The 6809-nt window shown below is 36.8% G+C and overlaps 1 non-coding gene across 1 annotated transcript; it reads right to left on the bottom strand.

The window, feature by feature from the left end:
• Positions 1-5618: 5618 nt before the first annotated feature.
• On the bottom strand, positions 5619-5726 carry LOC148567268 (small nucleolar RNA R71). Its single transcript, XR_015882186.1, has one exon. It is a non-coding gene; the product is annotated as a small nucleolar RNA R71 (small nucleolar RNA).
• Between the last annotated feature and the right edge of the window lie 1083 nt (positions 5727-6809).

Here is a 6809-nt window from a genome sequence, read left to right as displayed (position 1 = left end):
AGCCTTTGTGACTGTGTTGGAAGAAAACTGGGGGCAGCCTCCCCATCTTGATACAAAGAAATTCTTAGGAAATCCCTCTCTTCTTCGAGCTGAGCTGGGTAGTGGTCGATTTCTGTTTTGTGTTTTTGCTTATTTTGTCGAGTTTATTTCTTTTTCTCTTCTTGGTTCATAACTTTGTTTTTCGCTGTGATGTTTGTTTTCAGAGTTGATTAAAAATAAAGAATCTATGAAGGCCTTTAAGAAGGCGAGGAAAGCTACAGCAGTTCAGAACATCTCGGCCAAGATGGCCGGGGAGGGGTCTTCTCAGGTTTAGTCGAAACCATCTGTACCGAGCTCTCCTGGACCGAGGAGGATGATTCCTACTCCTCGGCTTCATTTGGTTGATCCTCCACAGGCTTCTATTGTTACCTCTAGTGCTCCTCCACCGAAAAGGCAGAAAACCGCTGAGCCCTTTAACCTTGATGTCCCAGATTTTGATGCTGTCGAGTTTGTGGACCAGCAAATTGGTCCTTATGGCACCATCCCTACTGACGATGTTTCTCTCCTTCGCCATTTGAACTTCATTACTCGGAGCAGCGTCAAAATGGCACACATGGGGGCGGCTTTATATCGGACTGCTCAGGATCTTCCCATTCATGCTACAAAGGCTTTTATGGAGGAGGCTAAATTGTAGTTCGACTGGATGAAGGGTTTGAAGGAGGAACTTGAGGTGAGGGTGACCAAGTTGGAGAAAGATTGGAGGGTGAAAACTTGATGAGTCCAATCCATACCCCCATTCAAAAATTGGTGAATTAGTTCTTTTAGCAAGCGCACCAAAGTTATCGTCAAGTAATAACCCACAGTAGAGTGGGATCGTATCCACAGAGATTAGCAAATTCAAGAAGTTTTAATTGATTGATGAATTAGTCAAGCAGATCAATAAGATTGTGAAGTGCGGAATTGTAAATGACATAAATGTAAATGACTAGAATATAAAGAAAAGCGATAAAGTGCAGAAATATAAATGGCAGAATGTAAAGTGCAGAATCATAAATGACTTGAATGTAAATGGGAATGGGGAATTACTGAATGTAAAATTAAGCTAGAGAGAAATAGATAGATAAGAATGGGGAAATTCATTGAGATTGGGAGATGTTGTCTCTTTCGATCAAATCTAGCTTATATCCTCTTCAATCATGCAACTCATTGACCTCTTGGCAATCATGATTGATTGAGCCCCAATCCCTTGGTGACTCAATCTCTCAGATCTTGATCAATAGCCAATTTCTTGGTCTAATTGCTCATGAAGAGAGATATGCTTGGTCCCTGATTATACCACACACCATTATAGGTCCAAGTAGAGGAAGGATTATATGTCATATATCCAAATACCAAAACCCAGATTCTACTCAAGTGTGAGAAGGGATTTCAAGCATGATTTCATGTATCCTTTCCCAAGGTTCCCATGAAACCCAATTGCATTCAATCTCTTTTCCAAGATAATTAAACACTAAGCATTAAGAACGAAATTCCTTCTAGCAAATCAAAGAGAAGATGAAGAAAAGAATAATTTCACTATTATCAATCCATCAAGTACAAAAGAGCTCCCTCTCTCAATGAGAGGGAAGTTAGCTACTCATAGCTCAAAAAGTACTCAAAAGTGAAGTGTAAAAGTGGATTTAAAACTAACTGCTTAACCCCCTTCTTCAGTACTCCTTGGGGATATTTATACTACTCCTAGTAAAATAAAAGAATAACAAAAGTGAAAAAGAAAAATTACATTTTGGAGGGAAAAGAAAACACTCATTAAGCGTGACTTCTTAGCTGGCGTGTGGCTGGCGCTTTACTAGGGTGTCACGTAGCCCTTCATTTCTAGCTTGGCGTGCCACACTGATGAGCGGATAATTTATACGCTTTTTGGCATTGTTTTTACACAGTTTTTAGTATAATTTAATTAGTTTTTAGTATATTTTTATTAGTTTTTAATTAAAATTCACATTTCTGAACTTTACTATGAGTTTGTGTGTTTTTCTGTGATTTCAGGTATTTTCTGGCTGAAATTGAGGGACTTGAGCAAAAATCAGATTCAGAGGTTGAAGAAGGACTGCAGATGCTGTTGGATTCTGACCTCCCTGCACTCAAAGTGGATTTTCTGGAGCTACAGAACTCCAAATGGCGCGCTCTTAACTGCGTTGGAAAGTAGACATCCAGGGATTTCCAGCAATATATAATAGTGCATACTTTGCCCGAGTTTAAATGACGCAAACTGGCGTTCAACGCCAGTACCATGCTGCATTCTGGAGTTAAACGCCAGAAACAGGTTGCAAAGTGGAGTTAAACGCTAGAAACAAGTTACAAACTGGCGTTCAACTCCAAGAGAAGCCTCTACACGTGTAAAGCTCAATGCTCAGTCCAAGCACACACCAAGTGGGCCCCGGAAGTGGATTTCTTCATCAATTACTCATTCTGTAAACCCTAGTAACTAGTTTAGTATAAAGTGGACTTTTTACTATTGTATTTACATCTTTGGATTATCTTTTGATCCTTTGATCATGTTTAGGGGGCTGGCCATTCGGCCATGCCTGGACCTTATCACTTATGTATTTTCAACTGTAGAGTTTCTATACACCATAGATTAAGGTGTGGAGCTCTGCTGTTCCTCATGAATTAATGCAAAGTACTATTGTTTTTCTATTCAATTCAAGCTTATTCCTATTCTAAGATATCCATTCGCACACAAGAACATGATGAATGTGATGATTATGTGACGCTCATCATCATTATCACCTACGAATGTGTGCCTGACAAACACTTCCGTTCTACATGCAAACAAGCTAGAATGAGTATCTCTTAGATATCTAATACAGAGGACCGAGTCCGAGATATTAGAATCTTCGTGGTATAAGTTAGAACCCATGGATGGCCATTCTTGAGATCTGGAAAGTCTAAACCTTGTCTGTGGTATTCCGAGTAGGATCTGGGAAGGGATGGCTGTGACGAGCTTCAAACTCGCGAGTGCTGGGCGTAGTGACAGACGCAAAAGGATAGTAAATCCTATTCCAGTATGATCGAAAACCGACAGATGATTAGCCATGCAGTGACAGCGCATTGGACCATTTTCACAGAGAGGATGGGATGTAGCCATTGACAACGGTGATGCCCTACATACAGCTTGCCATGGAAGGGAGTAGGAATGATTTGATGAAGACAGCAGGAAAGCAGAGGTTCAGGAGGAACGAAAGCATCTCTATACGCTTATCTGAAATTCTCACCAATGAATTACATAAGTATCTCTATCCCAGTTTATATTTTATTTATGTTTTTATTATCAATTCACCATAACCATTTGAATCCGCCTGACTGAGATTTACCAAGTGACCATAGCTTGCTTCAGGCCGACAATCTCCGTGGGATCGACCCCTTACTCACGTAAGGTTTATTACTTGGACGACCCAATGCACTTGCTGGTTAGTTGTGCAAAGTTGTGATAAAGAGTTGAGATTACAATTGTGCGTACCAAGTTGTTGGTGCCATTAATGATCACAATTTTGTGCACCAAGTTTTTGGCGCCGTTGCCGGGGATTGTTTGAGTTTGGACAACTGACGGTTCATCTTGTTGCTCAGATTAGGTAATTTTATTTTAATTTTAAGTTTTTGCTTTTATTCTTTTTATTTTCAAAAAAATACAAAAAAAAATTTCTTCTTTTTCATTTTTCCCAAAATAATTTTCGAAAAAAACCAAAAAAAAAGTTTAACAAAATCATAAAATCAAAAATAATTTGATGTTTCTTGTTTGAGTCTAGTGTCTAATTGTAAGTTTCGTGTCAATTGCATGCTTTTAACTTTTCTTAAATTTTCGAAGAACACATGCATTGAGTTTCTTTCTTGTTCTTCATGATCTTCAAGTTGTTTTTGATGATTTTCTATGTTTGATCGTTAATTTTTCTTGTTTTGTGTCTTTTCTTGTTTCTCATATGCATTTTCAAATTGTTAGTGTCTAAAGTTTGAAAATTTCTAAGTTTGGTGTCTTGCATGTTTTTCTCTTCTCAAAAATTTTCAAAAATAAGTTCTTGATGTTCATCTTGACATTCAAAGTGTTCTTGGTGTTCATCTTGACATTCAAAGTGTTCTTGCATATTTTTCTTGTTTTGATTCATAATTTTTATGTCTTGTGTCTTTTTTGTATTTTTCTCTTTCTTCATTAAAAATTCAAAAATAAAAAAATATCTTTCCCTTTTTCTCTCATAAATTTTCGAAAATTTGAGTTGACTTTTTCAAAAATTTTTAAAATTTAGTTGTTTCTTATGAGTCAAATCAAATTTTCAATTTAAAAATTCTATCTTTTTCAAATCTTTTTCAAAAATCAAATCTTTCTCATTTTTCTTTCATAATTTTCGAAATTTTCAAAATTAATTTTCAAAAATCTTTTTCATAATTTTCGAAAATCTTATTAGCATTTAATGTGATTGATTCTAAAATTTTTAGTTTGTTACTTGCCTAGTAAGAAAGGTTTAATCTTTAAAATTTTAAATCATATCTTTTAGTTTCTTGTTAGTCAAGTAATCAACTTTGATTTCAAAATCAAATCTTTTTAAATTTCTTTTTCAAATCTTTTTCAAAATAAGTTTCAATCACATCTTTTTCAAAATTTAATTTCAAAATCTTTTCTAACTTTTTATCTTTTCAAATTTGATTTTCAAATCTTTTTCAATTAACCACTTTACTTTTTGTTTGATTCTTATCTTTTTCAAAACTACCTAACTAACTCCCTCTCCAATTTTCGAAAATCCCTTCCCTCTTTTCCAAATTTCCTTTTTAATTAATTAATTGTTTTAAAATTTAATTTAATTTAATTTCAATTTTAATTTTCGAATTTTAAATTTAATTTTAAAATATTTTTTTATTTTCGAATTATTCTTCTCATCTCTCACCTCTTTCTATTTATTTATTTATTTACTAACACTCCTCTTCATCTAAGAATTCGAACCTACTCCTCACCCTTGTGTTTGGATTCTCCATCTTCTATTCATATCTTCTTCTACTCACATAAAGGAATCTCTATACTGTGACATAGAGGATTCCATATTTTCTGTTCTCTTCTTTTTCATATGAGCAGAAACAAGGATAAGAACATTCTTGTTGAAGCTGATCCTGAACCTGAAAGGACTCTGAAGAGGAAGCTAAGGGAAGCTAAAGCACAACTCTCTAGAGAAAATCTGACAGAAATTTTTGAAAAAGAAGGAGAGATGGCCGAAAATAACAACAATGCAAGGAAAATGCTTGGTGACTTTACTGCACCTAATTCCAATTTACATGGAAGAAGCATCTCAATCCCTGCCATTGGAGCAAACAATTTTGAGCTGAAACCTCAATTAGTTTCTCTGATGCAACAGAATTGCAAGTTTCATGGACTTCCAGCAGAAGATCTTTTTCAGTTCCTAACTGAATTCTTGCAAATCTGTGATACTGTTAAGACCAATGGGGTTGATCCCGAGGTCTACAAGCTCATGCTTTTTCCGTTTGCTGTAAGAGACAGAGCTAGAATATGGTTGGACTCTCAACCTAAAGACAGCCTGAACTCTTGGGATAAGCTGGTCACGGCTTTCTTAGCCAAGTTCTTTCCTCCTCAAAAGCTTAGCAAGCTTAGAGTGGATGTTCAAACCTTCAGACAGAAGGAAGGTGAATCCCTCTATGAAGCTTGGGAGAGATACAAGGAACTAACCAAAAAGTGTCCTTCTGACATGCTTTCAGAATGGACCATCCTGGATATATTCTATGATGGTCTGTCTGAATTATCAAAGATGTGATTGGACCATTCTGCAGGTGGATCCATTCACCTAAAGAAAACGCCTGCAGAAGCTCAAGAACTTATTGACATGGTTGCAAATAACCAGTTCATGTACACTTCTAAAAGGAATTCTGTGAATAATGTGACGCCTCAGAGGAAGGGAGTTCTTGAAATTGATACTCTAAATGCCATATTGGCTCAGAATAAAATATTGACTCAGCAAGTCAATATGATCTCTCAGAGTCTGAATGGATTGAAGGAATCATCCAACAGTACTAAAGAGGTATCTTCTGAAGAAGAAGCTTTTGATCCTGAGAACCCTGCAATAGCAGAGGTGAATTACATGGGTGAACCCTATGGAAACACCTATAATCCCTCATGGAGAAATCATTCAAATTTCTGATGGAAGGATTAACAAAAGCCTCAACAAGGCTTTAACAATGGTGGAAGAAACAGGTTTAGCAATAGCAAACCTTTTCCATCATCCACTCAGCAACAGACAGAGAATTCTGAGTAGAATCTATCTAGCTTAGCAAATATAGTCTCTGATCTATCTAAGGCCACTTTAAGTTTCATGAATGAAACAAGGTCCTCCATTAAAAATTTGGAGGCACAAGTGGGCCAGCTGAGTAAAAGAGTCAGTGAAACCCCTCCTAGTACTCTCCCAAGCAATACAGAAGAGAACCCAAAAAGAGAGTGCAAGGCCATTGATTTAACCATCATGGCCGAACCTACAAGGGAGGGAGAGGACATTAATCCCAGTGAGGAAGACCTCCTGGGACGTCCAGTGGCCAATAAGGAGTTCCTCAATGAGGAACCAAAGGAATCTGAGGCTCACCTAGAGACCATAGAGATTCCATTAAACCTTCTTCTGCCCTTCATGAGCTCTGATGAGTATTCTTCTTCTGAAGAGAATGAAGATGTTACTGAAGAGCAAGTTGCTAAGTACCTTGGTGCAATCATGAAGCTGAATGCCAAATTATTTGGTAATGAGACTTGGGAAGATGAACCTCCCTTGCTCACCAATGAACTGGATGCATTG

Source organism: Arachis ipaensis, chromosome B4 (assembly GCF_059453495.1).
Source record: "Arachis ipaensis isolate K30076 ecotype BB chromosome B4, ASM5945349v1, whole genome shotgun sequence".
NCBI classification, from domain to species: domain Eukaryota; kingdom Viridiplantae; phylum Streptophyta; class Magnoliopsida; order Fabales; family Fabaceae; genus Arachis; species Arachis ipaensis.
The sequence above is the reverse complement of the archived record's forward strand: the minus strand, read 5'-3'. Positions and strand labels throughout refer to the sequence as shown.